This window comes from Lepisma saccharinum, unplaced genomic scaffold, assembly GCF_977018435.1.
Source record: "Lepisma saccharinum unplaced genomic scaffold, izLepSacc3.1 HAP1_SCAFFOLD_247, whole genome shotgun sequence".
Taxonomy (NCBI): Eukaryota; Metazoa; Arthropoda; class Insecta; order Zygentoma; family Lepismatidae; genus Lepisma; species Lepisma saccharinum.
This window is the reverse complement of record NW_028143013.1, coordinates 334867-356209: the sequence shown is the minus strand read 5'-3', so window position 1 is coordinate 356209 and position 21343 is coordinate 334867. Positions and strand designations below refer to the sequence as shown.

General features: G+C 37.4%; 1 protein-coding gene across 1 annotated transcript in view; it reads left to right on the top strand.

Annotated features, from left to right (window-relative positions):
• Positions 1–21343, top strand: part of LOC145982545 (glycine receptor subunit alpha-1-like) — a 115048-nt gene that overhangs the window by 36093 nt on the left and 57612 nt on the right. The window lies entirely within an intron of this gene.

Below are 21343 nucleotides of genomic sequence, written 5' to 3'. Positions count from 1 at the left end.
GTGTTTGTATTTATATTTGATAAATTTCCTTGCTCTTCCGGCCATTTAAGTCAATTGAGATTATGAAGAAGTGATAAAATAGATGAATGACCAATCACAGTTCCCCTTACTTAGAAGAGCGAACACAAGAAAAAGAACCTTCGTCGAAAAGTCCCGCGCACCTTCTTCCTCTTCCGTTCAGCTCGGGCTATAAGAGAGCATGCTCCACTCTCCCCTCCCCTCCACACTGGAGTACGGTGCACAGGACTCGCGAGTCTGCGCAGGTTTCTTTGATTGTGGTTCCACTATAATAGTAATATAAAATTGTACACTCATCTCACTTAGTTCTCCGGCAGTTTGTTTCTTTATACATCATATTTGGAGAAGATACAATCATATACAATTCAATCTATAGTTGTACAGTCACGGACACTGCCGGCTTGTAATGAATACATTGACTTTCAATGGAATCGTTACAAGCCGGCAGTGTCCGTGACTGTACGTACACTGTATATAACACACCTGGATGTATAGGGTCAAGGAAAAGAAAGAAATGAGCATAATTTTCTCTTCGGTGAAGATGTTGAACCTAAACCAAAAGAAACTCAAATAATGAATTCGACAATGTAAATTGATGAGATTTAGTAAATCATTTGATGAAGTGAACTAATTCTTAGTGGACTAATCGCAAAGTACATAATCAGCTCAGACCCTATTTCTTCTTCATGGTATGTGACGTAAAGTTCCCGCCCAACCGTTTGACGGCGTTAGTGGTTATCGCATCTCCTTTTCTACAGCCTGTAGTACACATCCTCATCTAGACATTGTTCTTGTTCTGGTGTTTAATATCTGCATACTGCAACACTGTCGTTTTGTCATTTCACGTGACTTCACATTGAAGTGATGGATTCACTTGGCCGGTGACACGTCATCGCACGCAAAAACTTCAACCGTTACCATGGTTTTGGGCCAGGGCTGCATTCCACGTCAATTCATCCAGGCCATGTCACCCACCATCCCCGATTTTGATGAAATTCGGTATGCTTATAGAACCTTTGATGCTGATTACAAAAATGACAACTTTTTTAAAATTGGTCAAGGTTTTCAGAAGTTACGCGCTTTTTAAGATCTCCGTGTACGCCACATCCGGCTCCACTTTGAATGACACGCATTAGGTTATAAACGATCGTATCTTCCCTCGGGTTTGCCGTAGAAACTTCAAGTTTGTTTTCTTTTGTTCAGAATGGTATAAGCTTTTATTTAAATAACGTTTCAGATGAATGCATCAGTAAACATGTATTTTTATATATAGTTTTATGTATTTTTTGAGAAAAATAAATGACTAACTTCAAGAGCAAATTTCATGCAATGCCCCCCCTTCAATTTCTCTCCAATTTTATATGTAGGTAGCTCAGAGTGTGTACTAATGCCTGATGAAAAAATTGGGATGGGCGGTTCAGAGACAGGGTGATAAAAAAATCATTTGCATAAAATGACATTAAAAGTAAATCTTATTAAAAATGCTTATGTATTTAGCACAACGCCTGAAGTACAATATGTTTCAAGTTACAATATTCAAAATTTATGTTCACTAAGCATAGGCGTAACCTGGCGGGGGCAAAGGGAAGCTCTTGCCCTCTCCCAAATTTATAGATTAATTTAAAATTTGCAAGTAATAATTACAGTGGAACCCCGATTTAAGTTCCTCGATTTTACATTTTCCTTCATTTTTCATTCAATCTTGATGGTCTGGTTAGTTTTTTCATCTTGGTCTCCTGGATAATGTAAAATTGAGGTTCCACTGTATCTAAGTTAGTTTCAACAGTCTTCATTTTTTAAAATTTTATATATTATATAATTATATATATAATTATTATTAACATTCCCAAGTTTAGCAAATTTATCTTCGAGAACATTCTTTTTGTGCATTTTATCTCAATATGGAAGTTCTTTTTTGGCTACTCTTCATGGGGATACATAATATGAAGTAAGAATTAATACTACACATTTGTGCTGATTGAAGTTTTTTCAAATGGATCTTTTTCGCCACATACCACAGAAAATATCCTTCTGACGGGATGGTTGGAACAGTAAAAATACTTGTAAAGACTTCTATAGTATAAAGAAACAAGTACGGCAATTATGTAGAAATAGTATTCAAGGCATAAATTTCTTAGTAATCATCTAGGGTGAAATGACAACAACCCACAGTACAATGTGTCATCAGCGATTGCAAAGTACTACAACAGTACCAGGAAGTATGCACTATTTTGAACTTACAGGTTCCGTAAGTTACTTTTTACAAGTAACTGAGTTACAGTCAATCATTAAAAAAGTTACTCAGTTATTGTTACTGGTACTTTGAAAGTAACTGAGTTTCTTTTACAGTTACTGTAACAGTAACGTACTGTTAATGATCATTGATTTGTGTAAACGTTACACAAAATCAATGATCAAGAAGACTTCCATGTTTTACTTATGTTTCTAGTACAGTAGAATAGGCAAGACAAGAAACTCCTCGCGACCTCACTCCCAAGCCATACGTAGGGGAGGGACGCACGGAAGCAGGGTTGGCAGTACATACGGGCCAAACTGTCTACGCAGAACGAGAAGAAAAGTAAGCAAGAAATTGAAGTTCATCAAAAAAATAGGTTTTTACAGTAAAAAAAATACACAAGAAGTGAGATGTTAAGATAGTGAATTAAGGTAGAGCATACCTGCACTATAAAGTTTAGTCGCTATCGGTTATGTCTTCTATGCCACTCATGTCATCCTCGTTGATGTGACGATCTTCCAAGGAGCTATCATCTTCCAAGGGACTATCAACGTCAGAATCACTGTCGTCGGCAATATTGATAATGATTCTCTCTGTTGCACTATCGATTAACGGTTCTGCCTTGAGATATTCGTCCTCAATTTTTTTAACGTGATTTGACACTTTTTCCTACGCTGAAAGTGGTAACGTGGCTACAAATTCTGTGCACAAATTAGTAGCTGATTCCACAGTAAACTTCACGTTCTTTTTCGAAATGTATTGTTTCATGTCTGCCCATATCAGTTCTATCGGGTTAAGATCTGGGTGGTATGGCGGTAAACGTACAACAGAATGACCGTGTTCTGCTAAGATGGAATCAATTTTGAACATCTTCAAACGGGGTTTGTTAAGTTTCACCAACGAATACAATTCTGGTTTGAACATGTGTGCGTCAAAGGGGATGTTGTTTTGAACGAGCCACTGAATCATAATGTCTTTTCGGGAGGAGGAAGAAGGCGCAGGATTTATTTGTACGTTATGGTATGAGGCGTTGTCAACAACAACCACACTGTTTGGTGTCAAATTTGGGATCAACTTCTCTCGTAGCCACTTCTCAAAATTTTGGGCATTCATATCATGGTGGTAATCGCCAGAAGACTTTCCAGATTTGAATGTTAACAGTGCACCTGGAACAAAACCCTCTTCGCCGCCAGCATGTACAACAATTACACGTTGCCCTTTAGGCACCGGTGCTTTGACGCCAGCCGCGGTTCCATCTACCCATGCTTCTTTCTTTGTTGTCGAGCTGTGAAAATAAGTCTCGTCAACGTAAACAATGGGTCGCCCTTGTCGACGAAAGATTTTTATGGCTTTGAGGTATGATGAACGTAAACTTCTTATTTCGTCCTTTTCTATAAGCAGTTGTCTATTATTTTCCGCTTTTTTCCACTTAAACCCTAGGTCACGTATTATCTTGCGCACACACCAGACACTGCCTTGGAACCCTATTCTTTGTTTCAAAACCCTTCGGATACCTTCTAACGTTGGCCTTTCCCCATCCGTAATGTGAAATTCGTGCACAACACGCCTAACAACACACTTATCGAACTCGTCTATATCACTCTTGATTTTTCGGCGAGGTCGTGTTTTATGGGGCGTACGGAAGTGCTTCTTCAACGTAGTGCATGCTTTACTTTCTATTACAATTCTTCTGACACTGCTGAAAGAAACACCACATGCGCGAGCCACCCTCCTTTGCAACTGTTTTTCGGACATACGAACTCCCACCTCGTCTTTCATAAATGTATATACATTATATACAATTTCTCGCCCTTGGCTGTGGATTACTTGAAGTCCCCCGAGTTTACTTGCTTTCTCTGAACTGCAAGCTTCCATGATAGCTAGTACACTGCGCACAAAATCACACACAAAACAAACACACACTTTAAATTAAGACAAGGAAGTCGATCACTTTGTTTCTTCGTGCTCGCACAGTATTTATGACGTTCGGCAACCCTGCCTGTGTGCACGATAAGGGGAAGTTCGCGCATGCGCTAGTCGCGTTTCCGACCCAGCACACGGGTGGGAGAGTTTCTTGTCTCACCTCTTCTACTTGTACATAATATATATTCATATATTTACATTATTACTGCTAATAAATGATGGAAAACACAGTCAACTTTGCTTGAACGATTATAATTAAAAATCATTTGTATGCCGACCACGGTATTTTGTATATGGTGTCATTGATTCCACTTGCACCTATTTCTTTCTCCTCCATTCCAAGTTCAACAATATCCAAAGATCCACTCCCTCGACAATGACTTTTTCCTAGCTGGACAACAACATTCCAAACGAACGCAGCAGTCTACCAAAAACAATGGAGTTTTCACATATGATTAGAAATGAATTACAGTAAAGCGTGGATGTTCTAAATTTAGCATGCAACAAAGTATAGCTTCCTTGCCAGCAATTCCAAGTAAATCCTTTCATGTAGCATCCGGAGAAGGTACATATTTTATTTTTATAGTCTGGAACAGAATTGTCCAATTTAGCTATTTCCCTACTGCAAAAAGTAACTCTGTTACCGTTGTTAACGTTACAGGTACTTACTTTTAAAAGTAGCTAATTACAGTTAGAATTCCTAAATAAAAAGTAACTGTACTTGTAACTTTGTAACTAGTTACTTCGAAACACTAGTTGTTTAACAGTCAGAGCCAAAATAGTAAGTGCTGATGTGATATGTTTTGTATAACTGTATGGTTTGACTTTTGTGAAGAAGTGGCTTTCGAATTCCAGCAGTGAACAGTTATGTAGTAGCATGTGTGTGCGTGACTCAAACTTGTTTGTAGGATTGCTTCAAAAGTCCACGTGAAAATGGCGATGCAGCTATTAAATTCTTGCATCCACTTTGTCCATCAACTTCCCACTACTGGCCAAAAAGTATGCTGTGTCTAGGGGACATTAACAACACAAATGGATGGACATATGTATTTAGTGATAAGTCAAATACTTTAGTGTGTTTGAAATGGTCAAAATATCCATCTAAATTGTGAACGGCACAATTTATAGTACATGAAATTTTGGCAATGCATAGAGTACAATTTTTAGGTACTATCTTAATGGGTCACTTGGAAACTTTCTTCGGGTTGAGATAATCGCAAAGTTTTCCATCGCATAAAAATAGTGTCCAGGATTATTTGATAAATACATTTGAAATATCACAATTATTACTCTTTATTCGTTTGTTCCTCAAGTGCCAGGAGGATCACAAAATATATTTAACTTATAATTTTGGAGGGGGCAAGTGCTTCCCTTTGCCCCCGCCAGGTTACGCCTATGCTTAGTAAACATAAATTTTGAATATTGTAACTTGAAACATATTGTACTTCAGGCGTTGTGCTAAATACATAAGCATTTTTAATAAGATTTACTTTTAATGTCATTTTATGCAAATGATTTTTTTATCACCCTGTCTCTGAACCGCCCATCCCAATTTTTTCATCAGGCATTAGTACACACTCTGAGCTACCTACATATAAAATTGGAGAGAAATTGAAGGGGGGGCATTGCATGAAATTTGCTCTTGAAGTTAGTCATTTATTTTTCTCAAAAAATACATAAAACTATATATAAAAATACATGTTTACTGATGCATTCATCTGAAACGTTATTTAAATAAAAGCTTATACCATTCTGAACAAAAGAAAACAAACTTGAAGTTTCTACGGCAAACCCGAGGGAAGATACGATCGTTTATAACCTAATGCGTGTCATTCAAAGTGGAGCCGGATGTGGCGTACACGGAGATCTTAGAAAGCGCGTAACTTCTGAACCCCTTGACCAATTTTAAAAAAGTTGTCATTTTTGTAATCAGCATCAAAAGTTCTATAAGCATACCGAATTTCATCAAAATCGGAGATGGTGGGTGACATTTTCACAAAATTCTGGATGATTTGACATGGAATGACCCAATAGCAACTGATGAATAGTGGCAGAAAATGTCAAAAATAATTGTAATATGTAGTTTAAAGTTTATTTGATTGCTGTTAAGTGTGTTTTCAAAAATATGTCTTACATTAAGGTGATATAGTAAGTATTAATTTCCACGCCTTGTGATCGCTGGAGACTTTTGACACGACATGAGGAGCGAAGGGAGAAATTCCAGGTTATACTGAAAGGTATGTAACAGGAATTTATTGGCGACCAACGTGGGAGCCCGAAGTGAAAAATAATTTCTATAATATACGCGTGTGGCTTAAACTTTGTGATTCGCGTGCGGGTTCAGTTTACGTGATTTAGTTTCTGACTGCTGAAGCTTCGGAGACTTTCGCGGGTGGCTTCAGTTTACGTTATTCGGTTTCGTGAGGCTGAAATTTCAGAAACTTTAGCACGTGATTTCAGTTTATGTACATTAGATACTTTCACGTACGGTTTCGGTTTACAGTGTAAAATGTAGTTATGATAGCCCTTTTTAAGGTAGCCCAAGCTTAAGACAGTTTCCTCGAGGGAGACTACTAAAACATAGAAGAAAAGTTGCTGGGAATACAGAAGAGGTTGTTGAGGAGTGAAAGCAAAAATCATAAGATGGCCCTATTTATGTGCTGCCAAGATGTTTGCAGAATGGAGGAAGTGGTGACGCAGTGTTACGAGTGTTCAATGGAGTTTAATTTGAAGTGTGCCGAGTTTCTTCAGACCAAGGAGTCGTATTCAGCAGAAGAGTTGAAGTGTAAGAAGTGCAATCAAAAGGATATATCGAGCACTGCACGAAAAGAGGTTACGTTGGTGGATGTGTTACGGCTATTGCAAGCGCAAAGAGCAGAAAGGAAAAGAGAAATGGAAAAGCAAAGAGAAGAAAGGAAAAGGGAAATAGATGAACAAAGAGAAGAAAGGAAAAGGGAAATATATGAACAAAGAGAAGAAAGGAAGAGATAAATAGAAGAGAGAGAGAGAAAATTCGAAGAGAGAGATAGGAAATTGAAAGCAGAAAGGTAAAAGGATAAGGAGGATTTAATCAGAATAATTAAGGACGGAAGGAAGAAAGATAGGGAAGAGAGAAAAGCAGATAAAGAAGATCAAGACCATAAATTATCAGAAATTTATCAAAAGATAAATATTCTAGAAGAGAGTAGGGAGCTCGATAAAGAAGAATTAATTTCAAATTGTAAACACAACAAGGATGACTTAAGCAAAGTAATAGATGAGGGCAGAAAAGCAGATAAAGAGGAACTTTATAAAAGCTGGGGAGAAATGATCCAACAATTAAATGATCAGCGAGATAAGCTAAGTCATGAAATAGATGAAAGGAAGGAAGATAAAGAAATGGTCTTAGGAAACCTTCGATAACATGAAAGGAAGGAAGAAAAAAGGGAAGAGCTGATTAGGGGAGCTCTTAGAGCATTGGAATTGGATAAGGAAGAAAGGAAAAAGATAAAGAGGAGTGACAATTAGAAAGAGAGAGACAAGAAAGAGCTAAGGAGAAAGAGGAGAGAGAAAATGAAAGAAAGAAAGGCCAAGAAGGTAGAGATAACGGGATTAGGAAGAAAGAAAAGGTAGTATTACATGGTAATACTAATTTAACTGAAGATAGCTCTACATCCTCTTAAGAATAGTCGCATGCCAAAGGGTCTGACACTCGAAAGTGGAGAAAAGAATACTACAACCGAAGGAATGGAAAATTTTTAGACGAAATATACGAACTTGTGTTGATAATGCTAGTTACAGTCGCTATTTTAGAATGTCTGATGTCAATTTGCTTACAAAATTCAGTGGTGAAATTAATTCAGTTTCAGCAGAAAGGTATTTAGAAGGCTTTATAACATATATGGACTTGATGCGGATGCCTATGGAGTATCGCCTAAAGGTGTTACCGTCCTTGATGCAAGGAAAGCTATAGCTTGGCTGATAGCCAATGAAAGGAAGTGGAGGGCTTTCGAACAGTTCTGTGTGGCATTTAAAAAGCAGTATGCATCTTCAGAAGCCAAGCAGAGGAAAATGCAGACTCTGAGGAGCCGAAGGTACACAAAGAGTTCTGGATTAAATCTGGAAGAATATTGTTGGGAGATTTTTGGCAGCTACTGTAATCTGACTGAAGAGGTAAACCAGTCAGAAGTTTTGCACACGATAATAAGTCAGCTACCACACCGGATAAGGCAACTGGTTTTGACCAGAGATCCAGCTAATATAGATCAGTTAGCAAACTTCTTAGGCAGGTATGAAGCATCCGAAATCCAGGATAGCTGGAGGAACGAGCCGCCTAGATGGGAAGATAAGCGTTAGAGTTCTCCAAGGTTAGGTACACTAGTTTTGGCAGACTTTCTCCAGACAAGAACGAAGTTCGGAACTTCCAAAATCCTAACGGTGTGTTCCAGATTAACGGCCAAACAACTGGAGAGATCGCAGACCAGCAAGAAAAAATTGGTACAAAAATTGGACTACGCCTTATAACGATGACAGGGGAAGAAATCTTGGAACCAATAGTAGAAAAAAATGTGTAGTACAAACTGATGTATCTCCAGGCAGTGGAGACTCCAGCTTAAACTCTTGTGCTAATATTTGGGATAGTACTGCACAAAGCACCTCTGGTTTAAACACAAGGCCGTTTTGAGTGGTGCTCTCTCATTCACAATGAATGTCTGTCTGCAGATATGATTATGAGAGCGAAGATCAGTATATAAAGGAAGGCCCTTTAGAAGTTATATTTTTTAAATTTGTCTGCAGATGAGATAGTTTTGAAGAATATTAATTTTTCGGCTTTGACAGAAATGAACTCTTTAGCTAAGAAACCTGAAATTGTTGCGGAAATCCTGGGGATTAAATGTATTTGTACGTTAGACACCGGAAGCGAATGCACTCTTATGTATTACCGAGTTTGGTTAAACCTACGGGATCGACTTCCTGGCTTAAAATTACAAAACTGCCCTAGAATTAAGCTGAGAGACTTTGCTGGCAAGGATCAATCTAGGATTATGGGATGTAGAGAATGTCGTTTTGAGATAGCTGAATGTTTCTTTAAAGATTTGGTTTATGTAGGAAAGAATTTAGAAGCTGAATTGTTATTTGGGTATCCCTTCATGAAGAAATACAGAGCTACTTTGGACACTGGAGCTAATAAATTGTATTTATCTACGAATGATCGATTAATTGAAGAAGATTTAATCCAAGAAGAGGAGATAGATGTGGGAAGGTCGACAGAAGGGACTACCACGATCAATTATATTAGATCCTCAGAAGAAACTAGTCAAGATGAATGAATGGCTAGAGAATCCAATATTAAGGAAAGTGGCTAAGTTCCAGAAGGTCTACATCCAATTCAGAAGAAACAACTTTTCAAGTTGTTAATAAAATACCAATCAACTTTCTCTGATAAACCATGTCTAGCTAAGAACGCGATATAGTACTGAAATAAATCTATGTTATGCAGAACCAGTGTATTCTAACCCATATCCGATTCCGATGGCAAAAGGAGAAGAATTAGAAGAGGAGTTAGCAAAGTGGAAAGCATGGGGAGTGATTAAACAATGCAATTCGCCATATCTGATTCCAATGTTGATAGTGGACACACCTGATGGTTCGGTCAGACCATGCATTGATTTTCGCAAGCTCAACAAAATTATAATTTCTCCAAGAAGTACAGTGCTGCAGCTTCAAGAATCCTTACAGAGATTTCGTGGGAAGAAATTCTTCACCAGCCTAGATTTGGTCTCAGGATATTTACAGATCCCGATAAAAGCCAATCATCAAATCTATACTGCTTTACATATAAAGGTCGTTCCTGGTGTTTTTCTAGAATGCTTTTTGGATTATCGAATGCGGTTGGCAGTGTTTATGTATTCAATGCATAAGTTATTCGAGCCGGCTACTGAAGATTATCTTACAGTATACATAGATCATATGCTTATTTTTGATGACAACTTACATACCCATTTCAAACATATCAAATCCGTTTGAAAAACCCTTGCTGATGAAGGATTCACTGTAAAATTAAGGAAGTGTGATTGGGTTAAAACTGAGATTAAATATTTAGGCCACATCATCTCGAGAGATTATGTAAAGATTGGCCCTAAAAAGGATGAAGCTACCTTGAAACTCCATACGCTGACCAAGGCAGAAATTTATTTCATTATAAAACATAAACTAAACGTAACGTTTCAACCTTCTAGCAAGGTCTTCTTCAGACTATGTACCAAGTACAAATGTAACAAGGTACAAGAAAAGGACGATATATGTACACACAAATACTCCCCTCCAGACTATTAGAAAGTTGTTCTGGAACATTCTAGCAGGTGGCTTTCCCTTGTCAACTTCACTTTCACCTGAAAGTGAATGTAGTTGGACTCTATCTCACGCTCTATTTCCTTCATTCTTCTTTCCTTCTTCTCTCCTCTTTCTCTCTTGTCCTTTCCACTCTTTCTAACACCTTCTTCCATTCTTTGTTTATCATCAGTCCCCATTCCAGTTCATTGTGTCTTCTTCACCTTTCTTCTCTATTTCCTTGGACTCTTTCCATTTTCTCACTAGCATTCACTTCTCCCTTCTCTCTCTCTTAAGTCGTACATCATCCCTATGTTGTTTCAACCTGTCTTCCAGTCTCTTTTTCATTTCTCCTATGTACACACTTTGACATTCTTTACATTGCACTTCGTAGATAATCCCTTCCTCTTCCCTGTTTTCCTTTTTCTTGTTTGAATTCTTCGCTATTCTTAAGATGCTTCTCCCTCCCTTCCTGTAAGTTTTAATGTTCGCTTTCCTAAGCACTTTGCATATCTTTTCTGTGGTCTTCCCCATACTCCTTATTCCAAACCTTCTCTCTTTTTCTTTCTCTTCCTCTTTTTCTTTCTCTTTCTCTTCCTCTTTTTCTTTCTCTTCCAATTCTCCCCTTCCTCTTTTCTTCCTTCTTCTGTTTATGTCCAGTCTATCCTCCTTCTCATAGCCATTCTTTTCCAGCTGTTTCCATAGGCTATTTATTGTGCCTTCTTTTTCACATTCTTCTTTGCATATTTTCTTGATTCTGTCCTCCATATTCTTTATAAAATTTATTTTTGTCACCTCACTTACATCACTTCTTTTGTGGCAGAATACCCCTGCTGCACACTTCTTCTGATGCCAAGCGGTTTCAATTTCATGTCCTCATTTCCTTTTCATCATTATATCTGGGAAGCTTATCTTGTCTTCTTCTTCTATTTCGAGTTCCAATAATATCCCTTTTTCTTCATCTTGTATTTCTTTGGCATATGGAAGGGAACTAAGAGGCAGCTCGACATATTTGCCAAAGAAATATAACTACATTTTAACCATGGTGGACATTGGAAGCCGATTTGTTATGGTTTATCCATTAAGGACAGCAAATACAGGAGAAATAATAAATAAACTAGAGCAAGGATACCTTCTCCATCATCTTAAGCCAAAGTTTATATTATCTGACAGAGAAAGTCAGTTTACTTCTAAAAAGTGGATAGACTTTATGGATAAACATGCGATTAGGGTAGTCAGGACTACGCCTTACCATCCGGCTAGCAATCCAGTTGAAAGAGTGAATCAAGAGATTGTGAGGTTATTAAGAACACTGTGTTGCCGTAAACATGACTCTTGGCATAAATATTTGAATTCCATATGCTGGTTACTAAATTTATCAATATCGGAGGCTACTGGATATGTTGCTGTTGAACTCTATTTCAATAAGCCCATTCCTACAAATCTCCTTCCTGAACTAGATTGGTCTACAAATGAGATGAATGGAAACTCTGATTGGAAAATTAAATTATTTGTCGCTCAACAGACAAATATTAAAAATAAATCAAAACATGAATCCTAACTCACATGAATTGTGTATAGGAGACCTAGTGTTAAGGAAGAACCACCTATTAAATTCAGCAAAAGAAAGGGAAATTTCAAAATTCTTTGAACGTTATAGACGGTGTTAAAGGCGGAGTTACTGCGGAGCATGCGCACTCGTCTGGTCCCCCTTGAACATCCGGTAACGCTTACGGTTCTATGGACGTTAATATGAATCGGCGAAGTAGAGATTCTTTTACAAGGAAATAGGATCAGCTGTGTAGCGTGTGGTTGCACAGTTCGAACGGGAACAAGTCAAGTATCACTTCGTAGGTTTGCGAAGGACGTAGAGAGAATAAACTTTGGATAGAAGCGGAACGAAGGATTGGCACGGCTCAAAAACATAGTTATTTGCACGACTTGCATTTTGTTGCAAGCATATGATCGTTTATCTGCGTATTGTGTTGTGGTGAAAAGCACGCCTCTTAGTAAGGTTTCAAACCGAAGCGACACGCGACAGCGGTGATTCACACCGAAGTGGCAAGCGACACAGGCCCATTTAGTCTATAAATGAGCATTCTCTTGGGAAAGCAAGTCTCAGGCGGCACAATACACGCCATTGGGAATCTGAGCGACACGTGCAGCTTGTCGTGTCGCTTTGGTTCGAAAAATTGCATTTATCACTGACGGTTCACTTTCAAGTAGCAAAGAGTTTACACACCGAAGCGACAAGCAACAAACAGAGGCACCTTCATTCTCAAGCAAATAAAACAATTCACCTCGCATTCGAGTACAACAGACCGAAGTGACACGATGCATGGTACTGAGAAAACAGTCCAGTCCAAGCGACACGTGCATTTTTTTCGTGGTGATTTGGTTCGAAAGGAAGCTTTCAGACTGAAGCGACAACTCTTGGAACCCAACATTCAAAATTAAACAAGACCTTCCAAACTAAAGCGACACGACAAGTTGCAGGTGTCTCTTGTTGCTTTCATGTCACTCGGAAGGGCCGTTTTATCAATATTGTGCATCGTCTGTTATTTGCGCATGCGTGGTGGAATGGTTTGCTTTAGATCGAATGCTTCTGTGCGAAATCCCTATGTCGCTTGTCGCTTCAGTCTGGAAACTCCCTTGTTCTTTGAAGTAAATTAGTGCAAGTGAAAGTAAAGTGGCATGCCATATCACAGGTTTTCCCTAAATCCCTCAGGCTTTGGTTTGGTTTGATTTGGTGTTTTAAGTCCACTTTATGCGCAGTAAGGCTAACCGGGACTGGACCTACAGTTTAAAGTGGGTATCGAACCCGGGACCCCTTGATTACAAGGCAATGACGCTACCACTGCGCCATGGGGGAGGCCTAAATCCCTCAAGCGGAAAGGCGAAGTTGATAGCACACATATTAACTAGCACTTGTATGTGCCATTATCCTTACATTACTTCAGCAAATTTGTTGGCAAAGATTCACTTAAGCATACATTATAATATAACAATATCACTAGTTTTATAGAATTCTCTTTCCCTCACTTTTCCATTTACAAAATAATTGAATATATCTAAACTTTCGTACATTTTGAGTTCGTCGTGCGTGTACATGAGATACTTGTATGTAGTGTCCTATACAACTGACGGCCACAAAGACACAATTTTTTAAAAAATAGTATGCACTGTAGTTGATCATCCGACGGATTCAATCAAGACGTCCACTCCTTCATAGTAGAACTTTAACAAATACCTTTCTTGACTATCGTCGCACAACTAATGAAAACAAGTGCTCATTTCTTACTTCGCATGCCGGTGAATCTGCAGTGAAAACAACGTCAACTGGCCTAAACCGGAAGTTCTGGGGAACCGGGCAAGACCTCACCAATGTTTATGTTTACATTTTTAGCACGGTCCATATAGGTCCATATATAGTAGCAGATATATGCAAGAATGTGGCTACGTTGAAGGATCCATGGACTAAAGAAATATGTAAGAAAGAAAATTTTGAGAACCTTAAAAGGATAAGTTGTTCAGAAGAACGCTAGCAAGAATTGTTGGACAAATGGAAACCTCAAGTTTCCTAAGTTGTTTAAAGAAAATTTCCTCCACACAAGTGTTTTGTCAATTTTCTTTGTTGTGTGAAAGGAGGCCATGTAATGACCTGGACATTACATTGTAATTCTTTGTAATGTAGTTAAAATATTGTGTTTGTTCGTTTTTTAAGTTTGAAAATATTTATTATGTCATAGATGTCAGATAGAAAATAAACTAACATTGATGTGCCAGGACCTGGCAACATTTAGAAAACTGAGAGATTTATTAACAATCTCATATCACAATAGCAACTGATGAATAGTGGCAGAAAATGTCAAAAATAATTGTAATATGTAGTTTAAAGTTTATTTGATTGCTGTTAAGTGTGTTTTCAAAAATATGTCTTAAATTAAGGTGAAATAGTAAGTATTGATTTCCACGCCTTGTGGTCGCTGGAGTCTTTTGACACGACATGAGGAGCGAAGGGAAAAATTCCAGGTTAGACTGAAAGGTACGGTGAGTCACATAATTATTCGGACAGATAAGGTTTCTGAATATTTACTGACGTAGTCGTGATATAATACGATGATAAATGTTTAATATTTATTTAACAAATAAAACTCAATATGAGCACACTGTTAATTATCTTCAATTATGTTTAATATAATTAAACGTGGATAATTTGCATAAGCATCCTCTTCCCCTAACTCGAACAAGGAAATTCGCCACTGGGAATTTTCACTTCGAGCACTATCCGCTGTATACCCTGCGTGGTGAAGTAAGGGGTACTGTCCCTGGGCTCCACCTCCTGAGGTTTTGGGCCCCTTTGAAGTAAAACGTAACAGGCGTGTACAATGTGGGAAATTTATCCCAGATCTTATTTCAATTTCATATTGAGGCTTGGGTCCCCTTTGAAAATATTTGGTTGGAAGTTACATTTTAAATATCATGTGTAAAACTAATATTACTGGTAAAAGAAGGTCATGAGTTATCAAGTTTGTTTGTTTACGTATTGTGTAGCAATAAGGCATAGACTGGTTGAGCCACTGAATCTCTACTCGATTCATAACTGTCCTACACTACACTATTTTTACGACAAACTGCGTAGCTATAAAGGTATGAGATGAGAGAATTTTCCTATCTATTGCCATCTGTGAGGAAGTAAGTTAATTCTGCATTTTGGATGACACCCATACGTCACAGTTGCCCGGTCCCCTCTGGCTGAGACAATACGCCACTGTTTGTTATTGCAGGCGTCATCATATGTTATGTTACTGGGAACCAGATTTCTGATTCGCAAATATTTTTTTTAAATAAGCAACACTATGTGTTGAATTTTTTCGATTATGTACAATTTCAGGAGCACACAGAGAGAAAACATTACACTTCCGGGTCTCCCTGCAGTGCAGAGGTTGTGTGTAAGGGGGGGGGGGGGGCAGCCGCTACGCCACTGAGTTCGCACTGTGCCTGACAACTTGAAACGCGTTTCCCTCACAATGTACGTTTGTTGAGTTCGCCCTTCGTACCCGCAATGAAACTATAATAATTTCCGTAACATTTCTTCTGAAAACATTCTGGATGTACTATATAATTGTAACTTAAAATATTTTTTAATAGTCTTTGTAGCTGAATTTTGGCAATTTTGTTTAATGATAGTTTGCAAAATACCAACTGCCATGTTTATTTAACTGCTAATAACTCATGTACAGTCACCACCAATAAAAATGAGACACCTATATCCTGAAATAGCCATTTCTGTGCGACGCGTTGCGTGTGTTGCCTAACTCTACGGCCACAAACCAACTTCAATAAGAAATTCTGCTGCCAAAGCGGAGTTGGGCAACACACGTAACTCCATGCAGGAAAGCGGGTATTTCAGGATGCCATTTTTATTGCATTTATTGAAGATGTGAAAGGAATAAGATTGCTGCCAAAGAAGTAGTAGAAGAAGAAGTGAAGATGATACATTGAAGATGTTACGTTTGAAAAATATACGTATTTCTACATCAAAGTATGATGTCAAGGTTTTCAACCGGAGGAGGAGGCTATTGCAACAGTTCTTTAATTCAAAGACATTATACAATTATATTTTGTTATTTAGTTGTGAGCATAATCTGAAAAGAATGAAGAAAATTCTGTTGTGCTACTCTGTTCAATTTTGATGTTATTTTGTTTGTTATTCGTTACTATAGTGACTGTAGAAATTGGTTAATATACTAATTTTGTTAAGTAACATTTGAAAAGTTAATTTTATTTAAAATATTGCAACAAACTGCTCCACACCGGGGACAGTTGCAACGGACTGTTTGCGAATCTTCTGAGCTCCTACCCTGATCATCTTCGTGCTGTGAGAGAAGCAAATGGCGGACATACTAACTTTTAATTTTGTTTTTGTGGCCGCAGTTGTCGTGGGGAGCATTTGGTGTTTCCGTGATTTTTTGATTGTTGTTGCTTTTTACTGTGGACCCCTGGCAAGGGGTTATTTCCCACCCTGTATTTGTCTTGTGTAGTATCGGTGGTGTGTATGTATGTGTCTTGTGTTGTAGTTGTGCTGTCTGGTATGTTTGTGTAGTAGTTGTGCTGTCTAGTAGGTTTGTTTTGCGTAGTAGTTGTGCTGTCTAATTTGTTTGTGTTTGTCTTGTGTAGTAGTTGTGGTGTGTTTGTGTTTATATTGTGTTATAGTTGTGATGTGTTTGTGTGTGTCTTGTGTAGTATTTGTGCTGTCTAATGTGTTTGTGTTTGTCTTGTGTAGTAGTTCCTCCATTCATATTGGGGGTTAGGTGTAGAGCTGACAACTCTGCACTGTAAAAAGCCATGTCAAGAATCAGCAATATAAGGCCATGGATGTTCCCAAGGTAAAATATTCCGGAGGTAAAATAGTCCCCCGTTCGGATCTCCTGGTGGGGACTACTTTGGGAGGTCCCTGGACTAAGGATAAGATCTACGTTAGGAATAAGAAAAATATTAAATTAGGCACCTGGAATGTTCTGAGCCTTTACCGGCCTGGGGCATTTCAGTGTACAGTTAATGAGATAGTTAAGTATAAATTAGATGTAGTAGCTGTCCAGGAAGTTAGGTGGCCAGGAGAAGGGAATTGTAAAACTAAAAATTATACTTTTTTTCTATGGTGGTACTGAAAATCATAATTTTGGAACAGGCTTTTTCATAAATAATAGAATTATCTCAGCTCTTAACACAGTAGAATTTATTAATGATAGGATATCATATGCAGTTTTACAGGGTAGGTGGTGTAAAATTATTTTAATAGACATACATGCACCAACGGAAGATAAAGATGATAATACTAAAGATGATTTTTATACAGAGTTAGAACAGGTCTTTGATAAATTTTCTCAGTATGATATGAAAATTCTGTTAGGTGACTGTAATGCACAGATTGGCAAAGAAGAGACATTTAAACCCACGATTGGTAAAGAAAGTCTTCATGAATTAAGTAATGATAATGGGATAAGATTGATTACTTTTGCAACCTCAAAGAATTTAATTGTTAAAAGTACCACTTTTAAACATAAAGATATCCATAAATATACCTGGTCTTCTCCAGATGGTAAAACTCATAATCAGATAGATCATATTCTCATTGATAAGAGAAGGCATACTAGTATAATTGACGTTCGTACACATAGAGGTACTGACTGTGCCAGTGACCATTATTTAGTAATTGCTAAATTAAGAGAAAGACTCTCAGTGATAAATCATAAGCAACAAAATCTAAAAGTTATAAAATTTGATACAGGAAAGTTTACTGATGAAAGAATTAAGAAAGATTACCAAATTAAACTGTCAAATAGATTTGATGTTTTGCAGGATTTAAATGATGATGAAAATATAAATGAAACAGACGTAAATAAGAATTGGGAGCACATACGTAATGCAATAGAATCAGCAGCTAAAGAAAGTATAGGATACCATAAACCGAGAAAAAGTAAGCCATGGTTTGATAATGAATGTCATAATCTAATAGAAATAAGAAATCAGGCTAGACTTAGGTGGTTAAATAACTCTGATGATACAAATCTAAACAATTATAATAGAATAAAGCGAGAAGTTAACCGCACGTTTAGAAGTAAAAAAAGAGATTACTTGAAAAGCAAAATTAACGAAATTGAAACAAACAGCAAAAATAAAAATATCAGAGATTTATATAAAGGTGTAAATGAGTTTAGAAAGGGGTGGCAACCTAAAGTAAACTTGATAAAAGATAAAGACGGTGATTTTCTAGCTGACCCAAGCGATATTCTAAATAGATGGAAGAACTACTTTAATGACCTTTTAAATGTCCATGTAGGAGATAAATCAGAAGTGAATGAAGTACACACAGCAGAACCTTTAGTCCCAGAACCTAACTTGACTGAAGTTAAAGATGCTATTAAAAGGCTAAAGAATAACAAAGCACCTGGCATTGATTTAATACCAGCTGAGTTAATTAAATATGGTGGAAATTCATTAATTTGTCAAATTCATAAATTAATTTGTTTAATATGGAATAAAGAAGAAATCCCTCAACAGTGGAAAGAATCCATAATTGTTCCTGTGTTTAAAAAAGGTGATAAAATGAACTGCAATAATTACCGTGGAATTTCTCTACTCTCAACAACATATAAAATATTATCTAACATTCTTTTAACAAGACTAACCCCATATGCTAATGAAATTATAGGTGATTATCAATGTGGATTTAAACACAACAGATCAACTACAGATCAAATTTTTCACATCAGACAGACACTTGAAAAAAAGTGGGAATATAATCAAAATGTCCATCAGCTATTCATTGATTTCAAAAAAGCATATGATTCGGTCAAAAGAGATAAATTATATAATATATTAGTAGAGTTTGGAATACCTAAGAAGCTTGTTAGTATGATCAAAATATGCACCAGTGAAACAGAAAGTAAAATTCGTGTGGGTATTAATATGTCTGACAAATTTACAATTCATGATGGGTTAAAACAAGGAGATGCATTATCTCCATTGCTCTTTAATTTTGCCTTAGAATATGCTGTTAGGAAGGTAAACGAAACTAAAGAAGGACTAAAATTAAATGGTGTGACTCAGTTGTTAGCATATGCAGATGATGTAGACTTACTGGGGGATGATGTGAATACAATTAAGAATAATGCTAAAATATTTTTCAAAACTGCTAAAGAGATAGGTTTGGAAGTTAACAAAGAGAAAACTAAATATAGTATGCTTACAGGCCGAAACCAAGTGTTAGGTAATAATCAAAATCTAATTATTGATAACAACTCGTTTGAACCAGTTTCCAAATTCAAATACTTGGGAGTAATATTAACAAATTAAAATTATATTAAAGAGGAAATAAAAAGTAGGCTTAATTCAGGAAATGCATGTTACTTCTCTCTTCATAAACTTTTGTCTTCTCGTTTAATATCTAAGAATCTAAAAGTTAAAATATACAAAACCGTAATTTTGCCTGTAGTATTATATGGGTGTGAAACTTGGTCCCTTACATTGAAAGAGGAACATAAATTGAGAATATTTGAAAATAGGATCCTTAGGAAAATATTTGGACCTAAAAGGGATGAGGAGACAGGTGAGTGGAGAAGGTTACTACATAATTTGTATTCATGTCCAGACATTATTAGAATAATTAAATCAAGAAGACTTAGGTGGGCAGGCCATGTGGCACGAATGGGAGAGGAAAGAGGAGTTTACAGGATTCTTGTTGGGAAACCTGATGGTAAGAGACCAGTAGGAAGGCCAAGACGAAGATGGAGGGACAACGTCGAGATGGACCTAAGGGAAATCGGTAGGGATGGAAAAGAGTATATAGATCTTGCTCAAGATAGGGAAATATGGAAGGCCTGTGTTGCTGCAGCCATGAACCTTCGGGTTTAAGAAGGCTAGAGAGTTAGTTAGTTAGTTATGTTTAATATATCTAATATATTAGTAAAATATTTTCATTAAACAAAACAAACATTTTTTGTGGGTTAAACAAAATTATTCGGACACATGGAAGGAGAAACAGGAAAACACGCTTGAAAAGCAGCGAACAGAAATGTCAGTATCTGGTAGGCATCCTTTTCATTTTTAACACCTCGGATAAACGATTTGGCATACTTTCTACCAATTTTCTGGTGTACACTGGCGATATGTTGGCCCATTCATGTTGAAGTCTCTCCTTGAGGTCTGCCTTCGAGGTTATAGGTGTTTTCCTCACTTCTTTCTCCAACTTACACCAGAGGTGCTCAATGACGTTCAAGTCTGGAGACTGCGGTGGAGGATGGAGCACTTTTGGGCAGTTGTACAATAACCATTCTTGTACTACGCGGGAAGTGTTCTTCGGGTCATTATCTTGATAAAACATAAAGTTACAAAGAATGCCCATCATTTCAGCACTAGTCTTTAGATTTGACTTCAGAATGTCAAGGTAACGGTACCTGTCCTTTGTCTGTTCGATGAAAGCCAATTTACCAACGCCTTGGGCCGACATGCAGCCCCAAACCATTACGTGATCACCCCCGTGCTTCACTGTTGCTTGCAAATTTTTCCCTCGGAGCTCCTCATTTGGTTTACGCCACACTGTTACCCTCCCATCTGACTCACAAATATTGAATTTACTCTCGTCAATGAAAAATACCCGATTCCACCATGTCTGATCCTTTCCTAAGTGTTCCTTTGCGAACACCAGTCTTTTTGTCCTGTTTGGCTTACTTACAAATGGCTTTCTCCTGGCTACACGGCCATGATAGTTTGCCCTTCTGAGCACTCTTCGTATAGTTTCAGGATGACTATGCTTTCCACACTCCTCAGCTACCTCAGCACACACCATTGGAGCACTCATCTTTTTTTTTTTTTTTTAAATTTTCCTCACGATTACTGTCTCTTCTCTGGGGGAAAAAATTCTTGGTCTCCCTGTATGACCGTGGGACTCGATCCTGTCTTCATCTTTAAATCGCTTAATAATATCTGCAACTGTACTTTTTTTTTCATTTTCAACATTGAGGCTATTGCACGGTAAGTTTTACCCTTAGCGTGGTGCCATATCACTAACTGACGTTGTTCAAATGAACTTTCCTTTCCTCTTCGCTCCATTTCTACATAGAAAATGTTCTTATATCACAACTTTGTTAAACAAAACACGATCGTAATTGCTACAGAAACCTACAGGAAACCAGAGTTAATATATATGAACAGAGTATCAATCAATTCGTAAATCGAAATTGTCACTGTATCGCAAACTTACGTTAACATTTACTATGTGTCCGAATAATTTTGTGGCACTATTTTTGCAACGGTAGGGATTCATCCTTCGTTATATTGTTGCTGATGTTCGTT